The sequence below is a fragment of the Sorex fumeus genome, unplaced genomic scaffold (genome assembly GCF_029834395.1).
Source record: "Sorex fumeus unplaced genomic scaffold, SorFum_2.1 ptg000006l, whole genome shotgun sequence".
Classification (NCBI taxonomy): domain Eukaryota; kingdom Metazoa; phylum Chordata; class Mammalia; order Eulipotyphla; family Soricidae; genus Sorex; species Sorex fumeus.
This window is the reverse complement of record NW_026606063.1, coordinates 48,975,445-49,002,147: the sequence shown is the minus strand read 5'-3', so window position 1 is coordinate 49,002,147 and position 26,703 is coordinate 48,975,445. Positions and strand designations below refer to the sequence as shown.

Below are 26,703 nucleotides of genomic sequence, written 5' to 3'. Positions count from 1 at the left end.
ATAGTGGTTACCTTTTAGGAAAAGATTATAGAGAAATATTAGGGAGCGGAATTCAGGTATTGAAAAGATGTTATGTTAATTCTCCTTGGGGGTGGTTTAATAATTTGTGTTTGTTATTCTTTTAGCTGTTCATATATATCACATTTATTCTCAAATACATGACTGAATTCATTAAGAAATTTAAATGAACGTTAATTAACATTAAAGGTAACTAAAGATTTGGGGTGGGGGGAATGGGACTGACACTGTCCAAATCAAGTAGTACAGATTTGTTTAATACTTGTGGAAATTTTGTTTGTTTTTGACAGTGCCAGGTATTGAGGAGCAAGTACTCTGCCACTGAGCTATTTCTTCCACCCCAGTGAAATGCTTTTATCTAGACATGTAATGTTTGGAAGACTTGGTTTTGTATATCAAAGGTATTTTATATTCTAGTTTTAGTTTTTACTTTTTCTGGCACCAACTTCCAGTTTTAACATTATCTTTAAGATTATGCAGAACAATGACAAGAAAGAACAAGGACAGAGGCAGATATAGGCAATTTGAAGTTTTCAGTGAGTAGTTAAAATAATTAACAGTCTGGTAAACAAAATGAAGGAAAGCCCTCATTGATAACTCCAGATAATTTATTTGATTTGAGAAGATAGACTTCAGATTATCTTAGTAATTGAAAGGTAATGGGAGTCCCTTCTTTTAAAGGTTTTAAAAAGGTCTGGTGCAGCTAGTGGGAATAGGGCAGATTTAAACTGGAGTGAAAATAAAAAACACATATTACTGGAAATTAAAGATCAAATTCTCACTGCTTATAATTCTGATTGAATTGTGACAGATTTTCAAAGGGGAATAAATGTTACTTTTCTGCTTTGCTCTAAGAAAGGATTTGGCAATATCTAATGCAATACTTGGCACCTGCACGTTATCATTGTCCCTTGTGGCTGAAATATAAGAGATTGGTTCCTGATTACTCATCAGATTATAATGCTCTCAGGTATTGACAATTTAAATCAAACTGTATTTATGGAGTTAATTTTTACACTGAAAGGATATGCTCTTATAACAGCACAGTATTAAATTCTGATGTCTATCGACCCCAAATTAGCACAGACCTGTGCTAACATGTCCTCTACAGAGCACCCTTGCTTCAAACTCCAGTCACAAGTTTGTGGGTCCCAGAATTCCCAGCTAGATACAAATCTGACAGTGTTTTCCTCTTTTTGAAAATTAGCTACAAAACTCAATCTCAGGAATGCACCATATTTAAACTTTCAACTTTATTTATTGAGGATAAAAATCAGGACCAGTCAGTGAAGAAATACATAGTGAAGTCTGGTAGGGTCCCAAACAGAGCTTTCTTTGGCTTCTCCTTTGGGATCAGAATGCACCAGTGTCTTCCCTCCCCGAAAACCCCCAGAATGTTAATGGGGTCATCAACAAGGATGCCCCAATGAGCCCTGGAATCTGAATATTATTGGAATCACATTTTCTAGCTGTGATTGAGTGTACCATGGGCCATGTGATTTAACTCATGCTCCTACCCTCTTACCAGGTTGAGCTACTATTAAATGACTTGAGGCACCAATATTCTGATTATAGGATAGCTTTTTTGTTGTTCAGCTTATCCTATCCTAAATTGACTCTTCAGAATAAACTGCCCAGAGGCCCACAATGCAACAATAAAGTGCAAACTGTCAGATTCACCATGAATAACAAAGATGTGCCTTTCACTAGCAGAGTCCCAAGGGTTCCAGATAGATTTTCCTAGGAACTAAACTAGTCAGTATGCTGACCCAGATGACTAAATGATATTCAGTGCCTTTACGTTTATTATTGTCTCTGAAGAGCGGTTATCTAATTTGTCTTCTCTGTTTCTTTTTTCTTGGTTTTTGGGCCACACCCAGCTGTGGTTATGATTTACTCCTGACTCTGCACTCAGTTATCACTCATAGTAGGGCTTAGAGAACCACATGGGATGCTGAGGATTGAAACTGGGTCAGCCACATGCAAGGCAAGTGTCTTATCTGCTTTACTATGTCGCCAGCCTGGGTTTTTTTTTTAAATTATTTATTTATTTATATATTTATTTATAATGTAGCAGTACTGCTATTTATTCAGTCATTGATTAAGTTGATTGAATTAGCCCCTATTTTTTTAAATTATAATTTTCACAAGACAGGGAAAATTAGAAACCAAGTGATAAAATAAAAAGCATTATCCTTCACTTTCCACAAGTCTGAAGCATCTAGCAAGCTTTACCCCTCCATCTAAGCCATTAAGACATGGATTACAAATTGGTGCTTTGCAAGTTTTAGCTGACATATACTTGATTTGTACACACTTTAATTTTTTTTAAATTACATGCCAGTTTTTCTTTTTGGGAGGTGTGAGGGGTTTGAGCCACACCAGTGAGGAACAGGGCTTACTCTTGTCCTGCGGATTGCTTCTTGTAGGCTGGGACACCAGATTCAGTGCTGGGAATTGAATCGGAGTCTGTCATGTGCAGGGAAGCACCTTAATCTCTGTGCTGTATCTGTCTCAGATATAGCATATAAAAATATTGATTTTTTTAACGGAGAATTCACAATGATGTGGAATTTCTGGCATGTATTTTTTATTTAATTTTAGTTTTATAAGTGATGTTTTTTTTTTTATAAACTGAATGATCAGTTTGAGGCTCTGCATGTTCCTAGAACGAACAGATACCATTGGGCTACGCTAGCACGCAACTGGGATGAATGGAGACGTTACTGGCACCCGCTCGAGTAAATCGATGATTAACGGGGATTAAGTGATTAAGTGATAAGTAATTTAGTTTTATAAAGGGCTGGAGCGATAGCACAGTGGTAGGGCGTTTGCTTTGCACACGGCCGGCCCTGCCGACCCAGGTTTGATTCCTCTGCCCCTCTCCGAGAGCCCGGCAAGCTACCAAGAGTATCTCACCTGCACGGCAAAGCCTGGCAAGCTACCCGTGGCATATTCCATATGCCAAACACAGTAGCAACAAGTCTCACAATGGAGACATTACTGGGCCCGTTCGAGCAAATCGATGAACAACGGGAGGACAGTGACAGTGAAAGTAGTTCAAAATATTTGATTACACTTAATATTCTAACACCAATAATACCACTACTATATTTTGAATGTTTCCATCCCCAACCCCAACTCCTGCCCCAAAGCAGAACCAAAATAATTTATTTTGTATTGTTTGTTATGAATAAACTGCTGAAAATGCTCCAAAAACCTTTCCGTAGGAGAGAGTGCATAAAGATTGTTGTATTTCACCCAGGGGCAGTTAAGCCCTTCTATAAGAGATTACTAATATGTTGTTAAAGGTTGAACCTTGTGTGCTTATGTATATCTATCTGTAAAAATATATTTCTCTCTAAGATTGGTTGCCTTCTACTTTAAACCTCCATCTAATGTGATGCGCTACTCTTGGAATTAGTGGTGTCAGGTATGAGATGTCCAGGAATAGCTTTACTCATGGGTGAAGCTTGGCCCAAGGGTGTGGAGAGTGGCCATGAGCCTGGCGATGGTTGAGTTCTGGAGGTTTTTGGCTTCTGGGGGAGGGTCCCTTAGGGCAGGAAGGGGCCTCACTTGTCCCGCTCCTGGATGCCCCAAGTGAAACAGCCTGGCATGGGGTCCAGAGGCATGGCTATTGTGTATCATTTTATGCTCTTTCGCAAGAGAAGGACAGTGAGTCTCTGGATCATCGCTGTTGATGAGATCATCTGGCACCATCCAGAGATGGCTTATGTGCGTGGCTGCCAAGTTGCCAGAAACGTGGGAGGACATGGGTGGAGGTCACTCATTCCTGGTACAGTTGAACCTGGAGTTTTCAGTCTGATTTGTCTTAAAAAAAAAAAATCATTAGCCTATGTTCTATAAGGCCTGGAGCGATAGCACAGTTGTAGGGCATTTGCCTTGCACACGGCTGACCCGGGTTTGATTCCTCCCCTCTCAGTGAGCCTGGCAAGCTACTGAGAGTATCTTGCCCCCACGGCAAAGCCTGGCAAACTACCCGTGACGAGTTTGATATGCCAAACACAGTAACAACAAGTCTCACAGTGGAGACGTTACTGGGCCCGCTTGAGCAAATCCGTGAACAACGGGAGGACGGTGCGATGTTCTATAAGGCAACACTTGACTGAAGTCAAATGGGATAGTGACTTGATCACTAACCCTGCTTGATCGTATTATGCATGAAACTCTATCTTTTAACAGTATTGTAAACCATGGCACCTAAAATAAAAATAAATAGAATAAATTCGTGTTAAAAGAAAAAGACAACCTAGAAAATTCTAACATTTGTCATAGTCTTTCTTCCACTCTTCCCTGTCCTACAACTTGATTTTTAAAGAGACTCTTAGTTAAAAGTTCTGGGGGGTGGGGTGAACCTCATCAATTATCATTTTCTGGCTAGATAGAGCCCCTTATTCACACCATCTCAATTTTTCTGGATATAATCATTTACAACTCTCATTTTGTACTTGAACAAAATAATACCAGTCACATTGATTTTCCCAGTGCTTCATATAATACATAGAACAACTAGAATTCAAATTTCATTATTAGTTATAATTTTTGCTAACCTTGTTTCATACTGCTGCCTCTCAGCACTGCCCCTGCTTCTTTTTTGTATTCTTCGGAAAATCAATTTTGTTTCATTTTTTTATTTTTATAAAATTGTTCAAAATAATTTGTCACATCTAATATTCCAACACCAATCCCACCACTGTTGGGGAACAATTATTCCCCAAAATGCCCAGACACAGTGCGTACCGGGTCCAGGCAGTCATGGGGCAAAGGATGACAGATGCGCAGAGAAACCACTCTGGGAGACAGCTGATGGCCATTCACTTTATTGCCAAGTACACACATATTATAAGGAGGGTCTTGGCTTAAGAGGTTTGTCCAATCACATAAAGTTTAGCATTACTGACCTATCACCTTTCCAGCTCAGCTTTGTCCCATCCATTCCCAATTAGGGCTAGATGCTGCAGTTAGGAATGACTCGAGTAGGTGACAGTTCTTGAGGGGTTGGGTGAGACTCAAGGCCAGATACTTGGTGCTTGTAAAATGCATCCAGACACTCCCTACTGGGTCGCTGTGCAGGGACAGGTCTTATCTGCTATGCAGGGACAGTTCTTATCTCCTCTGGCACCTGTTGCCATATTCCACACACCACCATTACATCTACCCACTACCACATTTTGAATGTTTCCATCCTGACCCCCAAACTCTGCCCCCAAAGCAGGACCGAAATAGTTTATTTTGTATTGCTTGTTATAAATAATCCACTAAAAATGATCCCAAAAATTTCCTTAGAGGAAAGTTTGTGAAAATTGTTGTATTTCACCCTGGATCTCAGCCCCCTTTTTATAGGCAAATTTTGTCTTGCTTCTCTTTAGATCCCCACATATGTTAGCTCAATGTCTATAAATGTTGGTTGGTTTCAGTTGGATTTATTTGAGTAGAATTAGAATATCTGATGTTAGTTACAGGGAACAGGGAAAAGGAAGGTGTCAAACAGAAACATAGGGGTTTGAAGTTGGTGCCCCCAAAACAAAACCCCAAAACAAAATGGTTTTTTGTTGGAAATCAAGAATGAAGGATGAAGAACGAACTTGAGAGAGAAAATGACTAAAATTTGATGATTCCTGTGTTTTAGCTATTGGTCTGACATTTTTACATGCCCCATTTTATTTAGACATCAAAATAAGCTGAAGAAACTAGTCTTATCTCTGTACAGAGAAGAAAATAGAGAATTTAATTCACCCATAGGCTACATAGTGGTCAAACGATGATTTTGACCTAGGATTATATAGTGTTAGTTCAGTTTGTGTGCTATCACTAATTGTGATAATTCTTTTGCTATAAACCATTCTCACAAATGTGAGCTAGTATCTCACTGTGATCTTAATTTACCCTGATGATTAGTCAGGATGAACTATTTTTTTACAGGCCTTTCAGCCATTCACACTTTCTCATTGGAGAAGGGATTATTCAGATCTCATGCCCATTTTTTGGTTGGTTGTTTTATGTTATAAAGTTGTTTAAGTTTTTGGCATACTGTGGCTATTAACCCCTTATCAAATGCATAATCTGCAAATATTCCCTCCCTCTCGATAGACTCTTCTCATTGCCTATATTTTCTTTTGCTGTTCAAAAGCTTTTTGATTAAAAAAATGTAGTCCCAAGTGTTTATTTTTTCTTAAATATTGAATCAAATTTCCCCTAAATCTTTAACATTAATGTCATAGAATGTTTCACCTACATTGACTTCTATGTATTTGTGGTTTGGGATCTTACATCTAACTCTTTACTCTGTTTTTATTTTAAATTTTATATGGGGTTAGTGGGCTGGAGCGATAGCACAGTGGGTAGGGCGTTTGCCTTGCACGCAGTCAGCCCAGCTGAGCCGGGTTCGATTCCTCTGCCCCCTCTCGGAGAGCCCAGCAAGCTACTGAGAGTATCTCACCCGCACGGAAAAGCCTGGCAAGCTCCCCGTGACGTATTCGATATGCCAAACACAGTAACAACAAGTCTCAAAATGGAGACATTACTGGGCCCACTTGAGCAAATCAGTGAACAACGAAAGGACAGTGACAGTGATGGGATTAGTAAATAATGTAGTTTATCTTTGTTTGTTTAACTGTTCATTCTTTTCCAATACTGTTTGTTGACAGGGCTCCCGTTTCTCCATTGTATGGTCTTGGATCATCCTTTATTAAAAAGTTGATAAGGGCCAGAGTGATAGTACAGCGAGGAGGGTGTTTGCCTTACACACGGCCAACCTGGTTTCAATCCCAGGCATCCCATATGGTCCCCAGAGCACCCCCAGGTGTCCTGAGTGTAGAGCCAGGAGAAACCCCTGAGCATTGCCAGGTGTGACCCAAAAACTAAAAACTAACTTAATAAATGTTGATAATGTATGGTCTCATTTTTGAACTTTCCATTCTGCTTTATTGGTAATTATGGGTTTTTATTCCAGTATCTTACATTTTTAATTATGTTTACAGTTTATTTTCTTTCTTTTGATTTGGGGAACATACCAGTGTTTGGAATCTACTCCCAGCTTGGTGTGGGGGGGTTGCTTCTGGTGGTGCTAGGGGAACCACGTGATGCCAGGGCTTGAACCCTGCATGCACACTAGACCTTTGGGCCATCTACTTGACCCTCTAATATAGTCAGGCAATATGGTACCTTCAGTTTCCTTTTTCTTCCTCGGGGTTGCCATACTATTTGAGGTCTTTTATAATTTCATACAAATCTTCATACCTTTTGTTCTCTTTCCATAAAAATAAGTCATTGAATTTTGTTAGTTTTTGCATTCACTATGAGTAGTATATGTCATGATCAGTTGTTTTCCTTTTTTAAATTTTTGCATTTGAGTGGGGACTCACCCAGCAGTGCTCAGGGCTTGCTCTTGTTTCTGTGTTCAGGGATCACTCTTTTTTATTTTTTTATTTTATTTTTTTTCTTAAATTTTTATTAGTGAAACACCATGAGGTACAGTTGTAGACTTACAAATTTTTGTGCTTGGGTTTCAGTTATACAATGATCGAATACCTATCCCTCCACCAGTGCCTATTCTCCACCACCACCAGTCCCAGTATCCCTCCCACCCCCCATCCCCCCATCCCACCCTACCTCTGTGGCAGGGCATTCCCTTTTGTTATCTCTCTCCTTTTGAGTGCTGTGGTTTGCAAAAGAGACATTGAGTCTTGTCTCTTGTTCGGTCTATAGTCTACTCTCATCACGCATTTCCCATCCTGAGAGGAACCTCCCAACACCCTTTATTTGGTGCTCCCTTCTCTATCTGAGCTGCCTTTTCCCCTAGTGTGTGCAGCTGTCCTCAAAGCCAGGAGTAATCCTCCTGGTACTTATCTCGGCTGTTCTTGGGTGTAGCCTCCTATTTGTTACTTTATGTCGGAGATCACTCTTTTTTAAATTTTTTTTATTTTATAAAGTAGTTCACAATGTTTGATTACATTAAATATTCAAACATCAATCCTACCACCATTACACTTTCCCACCACCGTATTTCAGATGTTTCCATTCAAAACCCCAATCCCTGCCCCCAAGTAGAACCGAAATAATATATTTTGTATAGTTTGTTATGAAAAACCGCTGAAAATGCTACAAAAAATGTATCCGTAGAGGAAAGAGTGTGAACATTGTCGTATTTTGTCCAGGGACCATGAAGCCCTTCTATAAGATATAACTAACATGTTGTTATGGGTTGAGCCTTATGTGTTTATATATATATATATATATATATCTGTAAAAATATTTTCCTCTAAGATTGGTTGCCTCCTACTTTGAACCCCATCAAATGTGGTGCGGTACTCTTGGACTATGGGTAGGGTATATCCTGTGAACTGTTGCACAGCCCCAAATGCAGCCTCAAGGTCCAGGAATAGCTTCATTTGTGGGTGAGGCTTGACCTGAGCATGTGGAGAGTGGCCGTGAGTATGGCAGCAGTTGAGTTCTGGAGGTTTCAACTGCCAGGGCTGGGTCCTTTGGGGTGGGAAGGAGTCTCACCCACCCCCTTTTGGGGCACCTTCAGGGATCACTCTTGGTGGTGCTGTGGGACCATTTGGGGGTGAATCCAGTCATCTGCCTGCAAGAAAATTCCCTTACCTACTCTACTATTTCTCCATCCCCCGATAAATTTTCTAAGTGTTATTCTGTTATTTAAATGATAACCACTATTATTATATACATGTCTTATTAGTATTCTTTTAAATGTTCTACATAGACTCTTACAGCTATAATGCTGTAGCAGACCTACATCTAGATAACAGGATAAAATGTATCCCTTTTTGTGTTTGTTTTGGGGGAAGAGCTTCTTACAGGCACATACTTCAGGTAAACCTGAGGTAGGAAAAATGACATCAGACTAATTGGACTGATCATTGATAATTAAGGCCTTTCATCTGTGCAGTTTAGAGAGATATAAGAACATTAGCTCATAATTCTCAAATTACTCTCTGAAGTAGGCAGGCAAATACTATTACCCTACTTTTCAGATGTAGTTTGTGGTCTCTAAAAGGTTCAAGAGCTACTTCCACGTAGGACTAAAAGCAAAAATGGGGATGAATTTTAAAAACTCTTAATCTTTCTAAAGCACTCCAAGTCCAGAGTTGCTCTTTTTCAGAATTTAAGGATTATTATACTGTAGTCTGAAATTTTTTCCAGTCAGAACATAAAAACATGAAACTAAAATTTCAGTCTGTTCTGGTCAGTATACTTCATGTTCAACGAAACATTTTTAGAGGGTGTTTAAAAAATAGTTAAAGGTTACAGTCCCTCTTATCAAACATATTTATGACTGTGCACAGGACAATGGATATACTGTACTTATTATTTATAATTCTAAATGTCTTCGGTGTGAAGAACATTTGAAGGGGTGGCACATCCAGCTGTGCTCAGGGCTTACTCCTGGCTCGGAGCTCAGAGTCATACCTGGCAGTGCTTATGGGACTATATTTGGTGTTGAGAATTTAAGTCGGGTTAGCCATGTGCAAGGCAAGCTCCTTACCCCTGGACTATTTCCCTGGCCAATATATTTTTCTTCTAAATTTTTTTCCAGGACTAGATCTTTTATCTGGTGTCCAGAACATTTGGGATACATTTAAAAAAAATTTTTTTTTTCTGCAGTATACTCAAGATTTCCTTCTGACTCTGTGCTCAGGGATAACTCTGGCAAAGCTCAGAGGACCTTATGTGGTACTGGGAATTGTATCTAGGTCAACTGTGTGCAAGGTAAGCACCCTACCTGCTATACTAGTGTTATACTTATTATTAATATTAATTGTCAGATATATTCACATACACAAAACAGGAATTTGATATTGGAACAATTTTGAGTCATGTCTTACAAATAGAAAAATATATTTTTAAATTCTCACCAAAGTACCAAAGTTTGATAATAGTTGTCAGCCCTTCTGAGACTGTTTCATAAGTTTTTATTCAGTTATCTCAGTCTTAACAATTTAGATATGCAGTTCAGTGGGTCTATTGCAGTTTCCAAATCTATCCAGGTAGAGCTAATAGTAAATCCTTATTGTGAACTTTGAAGTAAATACATATATAAAAACAGAACACAATGTCATTTTCACATGCTTTTTTTTTGAATTACCCTACCTGCATGTCACCTTGAAATTTAGGCATACCCAGTGGTGCTCAGTGGCTATCAGAGCCAGTGATGCTTCTGATTTCTTGATGCCCCTCTTATTACTTACCCTCTGTATGCATGTTTTTCTTCTCTTTTCTCTGTGTAGTTCATTAAAAAGGAAATATATTCCCCACCTGTCTCACCTTCAATTTGTGTGTTTATTTGTTTGTTTTGTGGCCACATCCATTGATACTCAGGGCTTAGTCATAGTTCTGCACTCAGGGAGTACTCCTGGCATTGTTTGTGGGATGCTGGGGATTCAGCCTGGGTCAGCTATGTGCAAAGCAAGTGCCCTACCCACTGTAACTATCATTCCAGCCCTCCGCACCCCCAGTTTTCTTCATTGTCAGTTTCTTAGGATCTTCTTTGAGATCTGTCTCTAATTCTTGCCTTTCCACATAGGCTTAGATCCATATTTCCTAACTGCAAGGTAATCAATGTTTCGCAAATATTCTGTACTGGAAGGCATTTCCAGTTCAATATGTGTTATCACTATCCTTTTCCTTAACTGTATTTCTTCCTCTCATTTCCTGTTTCAGATGATGGTATCACCATCATGCTTATAATCCTGACTTTAAATATCAGTGCTCTCCATTACTTTTCTCTTCCGCACCTACAGCTCATTTGTTTACCTAGTCCTGTATGTCTGTAGTATTTTGTTTACCTATCCATCAACTCATTGCTGCAGCCACTATCCTAGATCAGATCTTCTTCGGTCTCTATTTGTTTAGTCCTTCACATTGCATTATGAAATGAAGGATTTAATGGACCATTTAACTCCTCCTGAATGACTTCCCGGACCAGCCATCACCATGCTGAGACCACTCTCCGCACACATGAAGGTACTGGCAGAGGGACAAAGCCACGCGGGTTCCGGGGCCGAGACCTCCAAGCCTACTCGGATTGGAGTCGAGCATCTTCCACCCAGATCCTCCAAATTCCAGTAGGCGGGGGTCACACCCACCACCTGGCCCCCTGGCGCCGTGTAATCCCATCAGCGGCCAAGACTCAGAGACTATAAAATCCAGATCCCGGACGAGAACAGTGCAGTCTTCTGCCCCCGCGCCTGGGTGTTCCTTCCCGGAGCCCCTTGGAGGGGAGCGGGTTGAGCTTTCCTCCCCGCCCCGACCAGGGCTCCGGCAGCCGAAGACCTCCAGGACCAGCCACCACCATGCTGAGACCACTCTCCGCACACATGAAGGTACTGGCAGAGGGACAAAGCCACGCGGGTTCCGGGGCCGAGACCTCCAAGCCTACTCGAATTGGAGTCGAGCATCTTCCACCCAGATCCTCCAAATTCCAGTAGGCAGGGGTCACACCCACCACCTGGCCCCCTGGCGCCGTGTAATCCCATCAGCGGCCAAGACTCAGAGACTATAAAATCCAGATCCCGGAACCGCGCGGCCGCGCGACATCTTATCAGAACTTTTTTTATGACATCTTATTGTCTCATTACTACTTTGGACAAACTTGCAGGCTATCGAATGTAGCCTGCCCACAGGGCAGAGTCTGGCAAACTCCCCGTGGTGTACCAAATATGCCAAATACCAGTAACAATGATGGGTCTCATTCTCCTATATAGCCTTGAATATAATCTCAGGGCTAGGATGAAAGAGACGTTACTGGGGCCTGCTCGAGGCAATCGACGAATAACAGGATGATGAAATGATGAAAAATGAAATGAAAATGAATGACTTCCCATTACTTGCAGTCCTAATGTCTTATTATGGAAACTGACCTTAAAAGTATTTCATCTGACTTTTCTCTCTTAATAAATACTCTATACCAAAACAAATAAACATAAACAAATAAAACAAATTTGTTTGTTGATAGCATGGTGGATAGGGCATTTGTTTTTTGATAGCACCAGGGCGTTTGCCTTGCACACAGCCAACATGGACAACTCGAGTTCTATTCCTCTGCTCCTCTCAGAGAGCCTGGCAAGCTACCGAGAGTATCTCGCATGCACGGCAAAGCCTGGCAATCTCCCCGTGACATATTCGATATGCCAAACACAGCAACAACAAAGTCTCACAATGGAGACATTACTGGGCCCGCATGAGAAAATCAATGAACAACGGGAGGACAGTGACAGTGTATATTTTACATAAATACCTTTGCCTTATTTTTGTACCTTTGATGTTACCACTACTCCCAAATAATTTCTTTCTGTATAAATACTAGAACAGTTTCCCTTATAAAATACTTTCCCTTATAAAACACTTCTATTCCTCTAAAGTTTGGGAATAGTCATGTAAAGAAAGTAAACGTATATAATTTAGTTAGGTGTTCTAGAAGTTAGGTGTTAAGTAAATACAATGGGTCTTATTACCCTGACCCTGAACAAGCCACCAATACAGCAGCATTAAGAAGGATGAGGAAGGAGAGGTTGATAAAATCTCAAGGCCGAACTAGGCTGCCAAAACGAAGAAGGACAAATATGACTCTCTGTACTTTCAATGCACATACACTGGCATCAGATGCATCCACTGAGGACCTGATGGTACAAACATGAAAGATCAAGTATGACATCATTGGTCTGACCGAGACGAGAAGTCATCAATCACATCACGCCATTTTCGACACTGGAGAGGAACTGTTCCTCAGAACATGCGACAAAAGAGGCGTTGGTAGTGTCGTGACAACAACACGAACTTGGCCGTAAGCATTGATTCATTCGAATGCCTAACAACCCTAATTGGACGATTACACTTGAATAGATGAGGCTCACTGCTGGAAGTTTCTATCTTTGTTGTCTACGCACCAACATCCAATTATGATGGAGAAATTGAGAAGTTCTACATGGAGCTGGAGCAGTTCTATAAAGAAGACCACACCTTCTACAAGATCATTGTCGGTGATTTTAATGCCAAGATAGGACCGAGAAGATCACATCAGGACACATAGCCTAGAATAGAATGAAAAGTGTGAGAGACTATCTGAGTTCATCATGTCGACCAAGACTATTCCTTGTAACTCACAGTTCCAGAAGGCTGAATCTAAATGTTGGACATGGGAGTCTCCCGATGGACAGTTCCACAACAAAATTGACCACATCATATTCAATCGACGGTTTTGCCTGACTGATGTCACTGTTGTCCCAAAATTCCAAATGGGATTGGACCACCATCTAGTTCATGCAAAATTCTACTTCATGGAACAGGGAGAAAGGGCTGCAAAGTTTGAGAAGAGAACTCCCAGAACGACCACCAACTGGGAGCTCTTTGGCACTATTGCAGCAACATGGGAAGATGCTGTCATTTACAACATTGACAAGGAATATGATCAACTGGTTCAGCACCTCCTTGAGTGTGCGAGGGATGCCAAGAGAGAGATAGCCACAAAAAGACACCTGTCTTCAAAAACACTTGAGCTCAATCGCCAACATGGCTTGGCGCAAGCCTCAGGCAACCACAAGCGAAGTTTCAAGCTTGCAAAGCAGTGCAGAGAAGCGATAAAGGAAGACCTCAGAGAAGAGCAGCAGTGCTGGCAGATGCGGTAGCTGGGAAAAGCATTCACAACGCCCACCTGTCCTTCGCCAACTATAAGACCAAGATGACTCCCCTCCAACATCCTGATGGATCTCTCACATCTTCCAGAAGGGCAATGGAGAAGATTATCAATGACTTCTACTCGGATCTCATCGATAACCATGTCCACCTGCCCACATACCAAATTCCGCAGGATGGATATGTCATTCTCAACGTTCTCCCTTCCGAAATCCGACACAGCATTTCATTGGTAAAGAAGAAAACAGCACCCGGCCCAGACAAGGTCAGACATGAACACCTGAAGAACCTGCCATCAGTACTCATCAATACACTGGCTCGGCTCTTTACATGCTACCTGTCTAAATGCAAGGGTTCGTCCTAGTGGAAAACCAGCAGGACTGTACTACTGTACAAGAAAGGAGACATCCACGATATTGGCAACTATCGCCCAATCTGCCTGTTGTCTGTCGTCTGCAAGCTGTTCACCTGAGTCATCCTGAATAGGATTGGCAGAACACTAGATGAAAGACAACCATGCGAGCAAGCTGGGTTCTGCAAAGGATTCAGCATAATTGACCATATCTACACGATAACCAAGCTCATTGAGGTTTCTTGGGAGATCAAGATGCCGCTCTGTCTAATGTTCATTGATTTAAAGAAGGCCTTTGATTCTGTTGAGACTGAAGTGGTCATCGAAGCCCTAGCCAAACAGGGCGTTCAAACTCAATACATCAGGATCCTCATGAGCTGTATTACGGATTGACTACCAGGATCTCGCCATTCTACAAGGAAGTGATCATCCATGTCAAGAAAGGGGCTCAGCAGGGAGATACCTTTCACCGAAACTCTTCAGTGCCACCCTCAAGAACGCCATGCGACAACTGGAATGGGAAGGAATGGGAGTGAAGACAGACGGCCGGAAACTACACCACTTCTGCTTCACTGATGACATCATTCTAATAACACCAAACATTAGCCAAGCGGCACAAATGGTGTCTGTGGAAAGGTCAGACTACAGCTGAATCTCATGAAGACAATGTTTATGAGAAATGGTCTCGTTCCTGACGTTCCATTCGCTCTCAACACAACAAACATCTCTGAATGCAACAGTTATGTGTACCTAGGTCAAGAAGTCAACATGATGAATGACCTGGCACCTGAGTTGCACAGGAGGAAGAGAACGACTTGGAACACCTTCAAGAGCATCAAAGAAATAGCTAAAAGGATGAAGATCCTCTGGCTCCAAACACATCTCTTCAATTCCACTGTTCTTCCTGCATTAACATATGCCTCAGAGACCTGGGACCTATGAAACAGGATGAGAACGCTATTCGGGTCTCCCAAAGAGGAATCAAAAGAGCTATGCTTGGAGTATCACGTTTCACTTAAATGAGAGAAAGAATCCGAAATTCTGACCTCTGTCGACGATCAAGAATCAGGGATGCTGTCTGGTTTGCCAAGGTGTCGAAAATCAGATGGGCTGGACACGTAATGAGATTTAGGGATGACCACTGGACTAGAGCCATTACTGACTGGATTCCATGGGACATCAAAAGATCGCTTGGCCGCCCACCTACGAGATGGTCAGACTTCTTCGTAAAGACCCTGAACAATCAGTTTGAGGCTCTTTGTGTTCCTAGAACAAGCAGACACCATCGGGCTACACTAGCACACAACAGGGATGAATGGAGATGTTACTGACGCTCGCTTGAGCAAATTGATGGGTAACAGAATGTCAAGTGATCAAGTGATCAAGGATCTAGGCTAAGTTGCTTGCTTTGATTTCAATTTTCTATTTAATTTCTTCTTTACCACTTCTTTCATCTATGCTAATTCTATTTAGAATTTGTATTTGGAGTTTCAGATTATTCAATGAAGGGAGAGGTACCTGAACCTAGACCTGCTGGGTGCAAATGGTGGAATGGTAAAATTTACCAAGAGAGTGAGACAGTTTATTGAAGTCAGTTTATTGAAAGAGAATACACTGGTGAGACAGTATAGTCAGATCTAGAAAGGGAGTGAGTTGTATATAAAATGTTCTGAGCCAGTCATAAGAAGGGGATAAGAGGTATATAAAATAATTTCAGCCTGTCCTGGGAAAAATGTGGGTAGAACAATTCTGAGAACTGAGCAGCAGGGTGGCCTCTGGACTCCCAAAAGCACAGCTGACTGCTAAGCCTCTCAGGCCTTTTAGATAAGGAACTTAAAATAGGTAACTTCTTGGGTGGGGGGGGATGCTGGGACCCGTGCTGATGGATGACGGACACTGGTGGAGGGATGGGCACTTGATCATTGTGTAACTGAAACCCAAGCACAAAATTTGTAAGCCTATAACTGTACCTCATGGTGTTTCACTAATAAAAAAAGAAAAAAGAAAAAAATAAATAAAATAGGTAACTTCTTATAGGGGGCTTTTGCTTCACTCAATATGGTAAAAAATATTAAATCTAAGACTCTTAAGATTAAATATAATATTTGACATAAACATACTATTTTATATGCAAATATTTGAGTTCTTAGAAAATTGTATGTATATCAGATTTTATAAATTTAAAACATTTCCATGTGGGAGAATTGTATTTAAAAGGTAAGAAATAAGAAAGATATAATGAATACTCACTTTGGGGGCTGGAGTGAAAATGCAGCAGGTAGGGCACTTACCTTGCACACAGCTGACCCAGGTTTGATCCCTGGCATCCCATATGCTCCCCTGAGCACTGCTGAAAGTAGTTCCTGAGTGCAAAGCTAGGAGTAATCCCTGAGCATTGTAACTAGCTATGGTTCCTAACCCAGAATAAATAAATTAAAATGAATACTCTTCACATTTATAAAACTTAAGATTTTATATATAGTAAAATTGCTTGAATCACCCAGCATGTATGAGTGTATACACACACATCATTTTCTTTGTCAGTTGAACAATATGTTTTATTGAGCACCAGTCAATTGTGTTTACTAATCATAAGCAGTGATTATATCTACTTGACTGTAAAAGTTTACCATGCAGGAATAACAAGCCAATGCTGGCTTGATCCGCAGCACCACACATGGCCCTGGAGCCTGACCAGGAGTGATCCCAGAGTACAGAGCCAGAAGTTCTGAACGCTGCTGGATATGGCCCCAGAACCAAAAATAAAAAACATGAAAATAAAAATTCTCTATTGGGACTGGAGCAATAGCTTAACAGACTGAGTGCGAGCTTTGTATCCAGGAGGTCTGGATTTGATCTCTGACCCTGGTTTTGCATGATCTCCTGAATACTGCTGGGAGAACAGAGTCAGGAGCACTGCTGGATATGACACCAAAACAAACACAAAGTTCTCTATAGGAACAGGAGAGCTAGGACAGTAGGTAAAGTACTTGCTTTCCACATGACACATAGCTGACCTGTGTTTAATACCTGGCGCCGTATATGGGTCCTTTAGCAGTAATGGCCTCCAAAAGCCAAAAATAGTACTCAACAAGAAATAGGATAGTTAAAAATCAATGATCAAAATAGTGTAGTCTGTGTTCTGATCTTCTCACTCTAGCAGATGGCTCTGTCATTGCCTACCCTCCCCTTTCTTCTGAGCTAAGGCGGTAAGGGAAGCTGCTTTTCCTACTGTTCCTGTGGTATGATTGTACTCCATATCATCTTCTCGTCCTGACTCACTGAACCCAGTTAATTTTAACAGAGGGAACCCCAAACAAGGGTAACCCATCCTTTTCCTAAAGGGGTATCTGTTACTTGGCTGGTGCTACAGGTGCTGCTCAAAGGTAATAGTTTTGAGATGAGATAAATTCTTTTCAGGAGTTTTCTACATTTCGACATAGGAAAACCAGATGGTGAGAGAGCCTGTGCTGGGAGGTAGATGTTCCTGGCCGTCTCTATTCTGCAAGTGAATTTTTCTAAGAAGTCGAAGAGAAGAGCACTGAGAGTTCAAGAGCAGAAAAGGTACAGGATGTACATATGCATATGAGAGAATTTATATGGAAGGGAAAGCTACATTTCCTCATGGTTTCTTTTCCCTGTGGATGGTCTGGTTTTCTTGACTGTCCTAAGTGTCCTACCTAGTGTGATCATTACCAACTCTGTGCATTAGTGTAAGTTGATACTTGATACTTTACTTCTCCCCACTTAAAGTCATCTTTTATTTTTTATTTATTTTATTGAATCACCATGAGATAGTTACAAGTTTTTATGTTTGGGTTACAATCACACAATGATCAAACACCCATCCCTCCGCCAGTGCACTCTCCCCACCACCAGTCTCTCCAGTATACCCCTCTTCTCCCCTCTCCCCCTGCCTCCATTACTGTCACTGTCACTGTCCTCCTGTTGTTCATCAATTTGTTCGAGCGGGCCCAGTAATGTCTCCATTTTGACACTTGTTACTGTGTTTGGCATATCAAATACGTCACGGGTAGCTTGCCAGGCTTTGCCATGTGGGCGAGATACTTCGGTAGCTTGCTGGGGTCTTCGAGAGGGGTAGAGGAATTGAACCTGGGTCAGCCGGGTTGGCCATGTGCAAGGCAAACACCCTACCCACTGTGTATAGCTCCAGCCCCCTGCCTCCATGGCAGATGATATTCCCCATACTCTCTGTTAAAGTCATCTTGAATATTACCACCAGGATGGGGTTCCTTAAAATCTGCTCTGATCTTGTCATTTGTATGACCAGAAATCATTAATGGTTACCAGAATGGTTACCAGAAATGGTTACCAGAAATCATAATGGTTACCAGAATTCATTAATGGTTACCATTGATTTCACTGATAAAGTCAAGACATTTTTTTCTAAAATAACGAAGTTTATTTAATTTAGTTTATTTAATTTAGGGATCTCAGGTCATGGTGAAAAATCACTGATTCTGTTGCCCTAATCATTTGTCTTTAGGAGTTTTACTGGGATTATCAACTGACCTGTAAACCTTAGACCATTTGTCATAGAAGGGAACAGAAATGATTCTGAGAAGACTTTCAGGGATCATGTCTATGGTTCATTACTAGAGAAGTTTCTCTGATCATGCAGAGCACCTGAAACCATGAGGAACCAGAGCATCCTCTCCTGACATGAGGCCAGTTTTAGGTGTTGCTTTTGCAACTGCCTTTTACCATTGATGATTGCTCTGCTCTTCCAAGGAAAGGAAAGGGAAGGGGAAGGGGAAGGGGAAGGAGGAGGGATGGGGAGAGGAGGGAAAGGAAGGGAAGAGAAGGAAGGAAAGGGAAAAGGAAAAGGAAAGGCTCTGAGGCAGACCCAGAAGCTGCTGGAGACGGTCTATGTGTGATGAATGGGAGGGTGGGGCACTCTGGGACCCGTGTCCCTAGTGGGAGTCCTCTGGGAGGCGGCCTTCTCCATCCATCTTCTTAGCCCATTGACAGGCTGATGAGAGTTCTAGCTTGATGATGAGCCTGACAGCATGCCAAACTGTCCAGCAATCTTTTCTTTGGGTTTTAAATTCTAAACGTTTTTATTGATCTGAAAGAAACAGCCCGCTGAAGATCATTTAATATTTGCTTTGAAGACTTTGACCACCACCATGCCAACAGAAGTAACTTACAGTGTGGGTAGTTAAACTCGCATTCATTTGGGAATCTTTCTTTTTTTTTTAATTTAAAAATTTTTTAATTTATTTTTTAACATAGGAGTATTGCTATTTATTCAACCATTGATTAGGCTGATTGAATTGGGCATGAACTCCAGCTTACTTTTTTTTCTTTTTTTATAAATTTATTTATTGAATCACCATGAGAGCAGTTACAAAGCTTTTGGGTTTAAGTCTCAGTCATACAATGATGAAACACCTGTCCCTTCACCAGTGCCCATTCTACACCACCAAAAACCCCAGTATACCCCCAATCCCACACCCCCCACTGCCTGTGGGGCAGATGATTTCCACATTTCTCCCTACTTTGATTTCATTCAATATTTCAACCCCAGACCCACCATTATTATTTGGGATTTTACCCCAACACTCAGATCTGCTGAAAAAGCAACTGTAGACAATTTGTTTTCTGTTGCTGGTTATGAATAATTGGGAATCTTTCAAAGCCTGAGAAAGGTCTGAAATGCAATTATCCTTTTTGTTTGTTTGTTTTGTTTTGTTCTAGCTGTGCACAGGGCTTACTCTCAGCTCTGCACTCAGCGATCACTCCTGACAGGGCTCAGGAGACCAGATGTGGTTCCCGGGATCGAACCCAGGCAAGAGCCTTACACACTGTACTGTCTCTTCAGCCCTATAGTTATCCCTTCATAATGATTTTGCATTGTCTGTAGACTTCATTTTTTAATTTTATTTTTTATTCTGCAGCCACAACTGGTGGAGCTCAGGGGCTGTTCCTTGTTTTGTACTCAAAAGTGACCCATGACAGTTCTCAAGGGACCATATATGGTACTATGATCATACCACAATTGGCCGTGCAGTGCAAATGCCTTAAACCCTGTGCAGTCCCTCCAGTTCCTAGACTTTTTACTTCTGCCTCCCCCCCACCCCAGGCTATTAAATTTTCACTGTAGAATTTCATGTCTTTTATAACTTTTCCCCATATGTCTCCCATTCTTTCTCTAAAGGAATTCTCTTCTTCAGCCAAACTAGTCTGTTCATTCTCCTTTCTGCCCCCAACATGCCAGGCATATTTCTACCTCAATGTCTGCACATAGTTTTTACCCAGCCTGAATATCCTCTCCTATACCCATCTTACAAGGCCAACTTGAAACTTTTTTGTCCCAAACCAGACTAATGATAAATTATATAACAGCACCAATAATACTTTTAAAATAAGTGACTCATCTTCTTTACTGGCAGAAGAATTCTGCACTATGAATTTATTGTTTTCTTAGATTTGAACTTTTTGAAAATATATTAAACTTAAGAAATATCATATCAAAATATAGTTTCTGAAATCTTTTGAAATACCAGAGATCTGTCAACAAGGACTCACATTTTTGCAAACAACAAGCTGGCACTGGAAAACTGTTATCTCAGGAGATGGTACTTACATTCACTGCTTCATTCCGACCATTCCTCACTCACTCTTCTATTGCTCCTGCCTTCTTTGACTTTTTATATGGCTTTGTTGCTCCATAGGCAATTGAATTTAAGTTGGTGACTTAAATTCAAGAAAAATGGAAGGTCAGTCTTCTAAGAAGAAAAGAGAGGTTGATTAACAAGGTTCTTGATAATGTCTTAAGATCTAAGCAAGGTAATAATTAGAAAGAAAAACTCAAAGTAAGACTAGCTAATTTAATCAATGGAGTAGGTACCACGAAATTTTTTGGTATTAAATACAGTTTTTCTTCTTTTCTCATTAAATTTTCCTATATAAATATTAGTCGGGTAATAATAGTTGGTATTTGTTTAGCATTTTATATATTACCAAGAGTTTTATTTGTTTGGGGTCCACACCCAGTAGTTCTCAGGGCTTACTTCTGGCTCTGTACTCAGGAATCACTTCTGCTGAGGTGCTGGGGACCATATGAGGACCAGGAATTGAACCTGATTCAGCTGTATGCAAGGCAAGCGCCCTATCTGCTGTACTGTCTCCCCATCCCTACCAAATTCTTTTTGATATATTGCCTTATTTAAATTTCCTAAAAACTCTATAAAGTAGAATAGAATAGATGCAAAGTAAAGTTTCAGGCATTTTAGTGAATTACCCAAGTTTTAAGCAGTAGAATTAGAAGTACATTTGATATTTTCAGATTTTTGTCCTGAATTCCTTAATTTTATAGACTTTGACTCTTCCTTATCTTCCTATAAATGATCTCATCCTGCTTCTGGCATTGTACAGAAGACAGAGACAATGAAAATAAGTTCACAACAAGTTGGCAATAGTGTAATCATTAAAATAAATAAATTTTGCAACTAGTTTATCTTCTACCTATGATTCATTTGGTACTCTGCCTTCTTGAGTAAATTCTCTGGGAAGTGGCAAACAGTTTTCTCATGTCATTATGACATATCTACTGTAGATGTCCACTGTCACTGTTCTGCCATTTTCATCAATTTGCTCGAGCGGGCCCAGTAACGTCTCCATTTTGAGACTTGTTGTTACTGTTTTTGGTATATTGTATACGTCACAGGTAGCTTTCCAGGCTTTGCCGTGTGGGTGAGATACTCTCAGTAGCTTGCTGGGCTCTCCAAGAGTGGAGGAGGAATCAAACCAGGCTCAGCTGGACTGGCTGCATACAAGGCAAACACCCTACCACTGTGCTATTGCTGAAAAGATAAAATTTATTGATCTCTCCCTTCCCCCCCCCCCATTTTATTTTATTAAAACACTGTGAGTTACAAAGTTATTCATAGTTGGGAAAAATATTGATCTTGACTCTCTACATGATCAACACTCTGGAGTGGTGGAAGGGGATGCTGGGGATGAAAGGCAGGGCTTATATGCAAAGCATGCACTCTACTACTGAACTAAATCCCCCAGAAATTGCCTTTTAAAGTTGTTCAGTTTGTCTTTTTCCCTTCTTTCTTTCATTAGAATGTGAGTTCCTTAAAGGCCAAAAGTGTTTTGTTTTTAGCTGAATTCTCAGTATCTAACATGATCCATGAAAGGTATAAGACAATAAGTCATTGATTCCTAATTCACTGCCTTTGTATTATGGTCCTCTGGTTGCTTTTCTGACCTCCACTTTCTCCTTTGGGTCTGGCAGTGGTGGTGGTGAGCCTGTAAAAGAGTATAAACATTAACCCAGAGCTGCTTGGAGTTGAAACAATTATGCCTCTGTGTTAAAGTTAGGTGGCAAAAGGTGTTGTTGTTGTTGTTGTTGGTATGCTTTTTTTTCTCTCGATGATGCTTCTACTTTAACCTTTTATAACCAAACATACTCTTTTTGATGTTAGTTTTATCATGCATAGGAGTTACTCCCAGCTCTGTGCTTAAAGGTCTCTTAGCACTGCTTAGGGGGGCTCTGTAGTGCCAGTGATTGAACCCGGACCTCCTGTATGCAGAATGTGGGTTCAGCCTGTCAGTATTCTTTCAAAAAAATTTTTTTTGTTGTTTGCTTTTGGGCAGTGCTCAGGGCTAACTCTTGGCTCTGTTCTCAAGGATCACTCCTGGAGGGGGGTGGGGGGCACTCAGGGGATCATAGACTATCAGTACTTTTAAACCTTTAGTTCAGAGGTGCCATGTGTCAAAGTCTGACTGTATCAAGACGACATGGGGGTGGTTGGGAAGTGTTGCTTTATTAGATTGTGGTTGGAGGCAGGTTTTGGTGTAAGAAGTCAATAAAGAGTTTCATGACATTTTCAGTGAGTGAAAGACATAGACATGTTGGAACCAGTGATCAGCCTGTTTCCAAGAACAGAAAGCACAAGCATCTAGATGCTGAAAGGTTAGAAGGGCTTACTGTTCAGTTCTGAGACTTTGCCAATTCTCCGTAGTTGAGCCTGGCCTTTTCTGATTCCTAATTTGAATCCATGGGGTGGTCTTGTTGAATAAAGACATCTATTAAGAAGGGAAAAGAGAGCAAACAGTGTGACTGATCCGTGCAGGGGGAAGTCTGTTGAAAGCACAGAGCACTAAGGATGTTAGGTAACATTGCAAAAACATGCAGGAATTGGTTTAGGATTTGGAGCCTGAAGCACTCGGTGCTCTTCGCCAGTGTGAGAACTTTTTGTTTCTGCCGGACAATGTCAGGCCCCAGGAGCCTTTCACATGACTATTTGTCACCATTAAGTCTGTTTTGAAGAAAACAGAGCTGTTGGTTCGCATTAAGCAGAGCTCCTTATGAAGCACTGGCAGACAGGAAGTGTATAACAGGCTAGAGAGACATTTATCCAGATCCTATTTCCCTCAGCCAGTGCTGCCTCGTGTGGGCTTGTGTACTGTCTTGTTTAATATTTGTAACAACCCTTACAGGGTATTATTTTCCTGTTTCCTCTATGTGTAAATCAGGAATGAAGAAAACTGACTTCTTTTACCAGGATCACACAACTAACAATAGTGGAGCACAGATTAAAATCGTAATCATGTAATTTGCTGGCCAATAATTCCAGACCCTCAGTCAGTAATATGGCTTGAGGTTCCATGGGCAATGATGAAGAAGGCCATTTCTGATCTCTCTACAGAGAAAGAAGGAAACAGAGTAAAATGGTAGCAATTCCATATATATATATATATATACATATATATAGTATATAATGTACTTTTTTCTAATCCCCCTTTCAAAATGCTTTAGATAGTATGAACTTTTAGTAATAAAATATTATTTTAAAAATATTAGGTACTGTGATTTACAAAACGGTGATAGGGTTTCACGTATGCAATATTCCAACACCACACCCTCCAGAGTGTTCTGCTTTCAACTCACTCCACCTAACTTGAACTTTTAAACATAATACCAACATCTCTTGAGTAATGCAGTGGAATGAACTGAGAAATGTTTTCCTCCTTAAATTCAAGATGTTTGCAAAAGTTTATATGATTCTGGAAATTTCCAGTAGGGCCATGATGTCCTAAGAAACAGATCCTGGCCCTCAGAATTATAGACTCTTCATTGTCATCTGTTTATATTTAGCCTTGGATTAAGATTTTCCCATTTCCCATTTTTAAGCTAAGTATTTCTTTGAAGCAGACTGAGAACCTCTGTCTATAAGTGACGGCATTATTGGCAATTTTATCTTACTGTTCACATTAGGGTATTTTCACTCTTCATCGATGAAGTTAAAGGCTTTACATTCAGACTTTTCTTTTTTTCAGACTGCGGATGTAAACCCTCATTACCGCATGGTGATGAGAACATAATTTTCCGTTTGCTTTGCTGCTCACAGTTTGAAATGTGAACTATAGGGATTTTCTAGTTTATTTACTTATTTATTTTTGTCTCTAGGGATCATTTGACTTTTATTTGAATTCTAATTGACAGAAACAGGAAAAAAATAAAAAAATAATGAAATTTTTGAATTAATAACTAGAAAAACCCAAATTAAGTTAGATTCTAAATCTCGAACATAGATTGGCTTCTTGGCTTTGAAGAATTGGTGTAGCTGCTGTAATCCTTTTTGCTTTGTTTTGTTTTAATCTCTGTTATAGAGGATTGATTGAACATAAATAGGATAATTTTATTGATGTTTTCTAGGAGGAGGTAGAGAGGGTGAGATTATCATACTAAAACAGATTGAAAATGCTCCACCAGCTCCTTTGTCCTCTGGCTGTGGGCAAGGGAATTATGGAAATAAATTATGATATCTTAACTGGACTTCCTGATTTTTCTGTTATTGTAGGATATTAAAATGATCACTCAATTTAACTATAAGTAAAGTGTTTAATTTGGATAGTCTCTTGACCCTCTTCTGTCTGTTGTTGTTTCAGTGGGGGCCGCACACACTGGGCTGTAGAACACCAGAGGTCAGGGGCCCGGGAGATCCCAAACAACAGTGCTCCAGAATCACCCTGGGCACACTGGGCTGTGCTGGGAATTGAGTTCCCAGCCTCATGCCTGAAAGCAGGTGTGCTCGCACTGAGCTCTTCCTGGTCGTCGCTTTTCTTTACTTCCTGGGATTGGCAGTCAAAGGAAGGACCAGTTTGTGCTTAAGTTTCTAACCCTGCTTTTACATGTTTTTAGCTCCTCACATGCCTCCATATAGGCTCTTGTTCTTGAGAGTTCTAGTTAGTTTAGTGTCTTCTCTGTATGTGTTGCTATCATAATTTGTAATTTCTCTTCCTACAGCACTGGCTATGTCATGCAAGAGCTCATCAGGAAGGGCCACATGACCTTAGCAGCTCTGGTATTACTACTAGGTAGATGCTAGCTGGTTCATGGGTGCACTTGGGCAGGATAGGCAGTTATGGGGCATCTAGAGGTCTCCATTAGGAGCATCCAGGAGGCAAATGTTCCTACCAGTGTTAGGTGATGGTGAAGTACTCTAGCCAGCCTCAACTGCTAGAGGCAGCATATAGTGTCAGGGTTTATTTTCCTTTTGGGAAATAAAGAGACTTACTGATTTTTATTTAATTTAATTTTTTTTTTTTTTTGGTGGCAGGAGGGGGGCACACCTGGCAATGCTCATAGCTTACTCCTGACTCTGCACTTAGGGATCACTCCTGGTGGTGCTCAGGGGACCATTTGGAGTATGGAGGATTGAACCCAGGTCAGCCATGTACTATGACTCTGGCCCCAAAACCAATTATTAATGTTGTATGAGATATTTCCCTCTGCCAGAGTTGCTGTAGTTGCATAGATCTTCATTTGCATCAGGAATCTTTATTTGTTTGTTGGTTTGTTTTGGGCCACATCCAGTGGTGCGCAGGGCTCTCTCCTAGCTCCTTGTTCAGGAATTACTCCTAGAGTGCTAAAGGGATCACATGAGACGCCGGGAATTGAATCCAGGTTGGCCACGTGCAAGGCAAGGGCCCTACTTACTATACTGTCTGCAGCTCCTTCACACGAATCTTACAGGTCAAATCTGTTAATATCACCACTTTACTGTTTAGAAAAACAAAACCTACTCACCTGCATAACTTGAAAGTAGTTGAGTTTTGAGTTTTGTGTAGTTGAGTAGTTGAATTTTGAGTTTTGAGTAGTTTTGAGTAGTTGAGTAGTTGAGTTTTGATTTAGGGATAGAGCACATACTTTGATTCCCAGCACTATAGGTTATTCAGGTATGGCCCCCAAACGAAGTAAAAAAGTGGTCTCTTTGTAATATGCTTCTCTGGGCAAGAGTTGAAGCTCAGCAGGCAGAAATACTGCTCTGTATGTGAGAGGCCTAGTTTCAGTCCTCTGCACGGCATGGTCCCCTTGGCTTTGTCAGGAGTCATCCCTAAGAACTGGGAGTAATCCCTGAGCGCCACCAGGTGTACTCCACAAACCAAAAATAAGTAAATAAGATAGAATATGATTCTCTGCCTGAATCACATGCACACATTAACTTTGCTGTGCTGCCACTTCCTTACACTTAAAATGATACTAGGAATCTGCAGCCAGGACTAAGCCATTGCCTAGCCAGCTAATTTTATAAACCATTTTTAGATTGACTTTGAGTTATCATACTGTCAATACTCAGCTTTTCTTTTCCTTAAAAATGCTTTAATTAAATGACTTTTCA

At 40.8% G+C, this 26,703-nt stretch overlaps 1 protein-coding gene and 1 non-coding gene across 2 annotated transcripts in view; both read left to right on the top strand.

The window, feature by feature from the left end:
• The window catches only part of COMMD1 (copper metabolism domain containing 1), a 137,140-nt gene that overhangs the window by 99,309 nt on the left and 11,128 nt on the right, over window positions 1–26,703 (top strand). The window lies entirely within an intron of this gene.
• LOC130038578 (small nucleolar RNA U3) lies at window positions 18,620–18,839 on the top strand. Its single transcript, XR_008794737.1, has one exon. It is a non-coding gene; the product is annotated as a small nucleolar RNA U3 (small nucleolar RNA).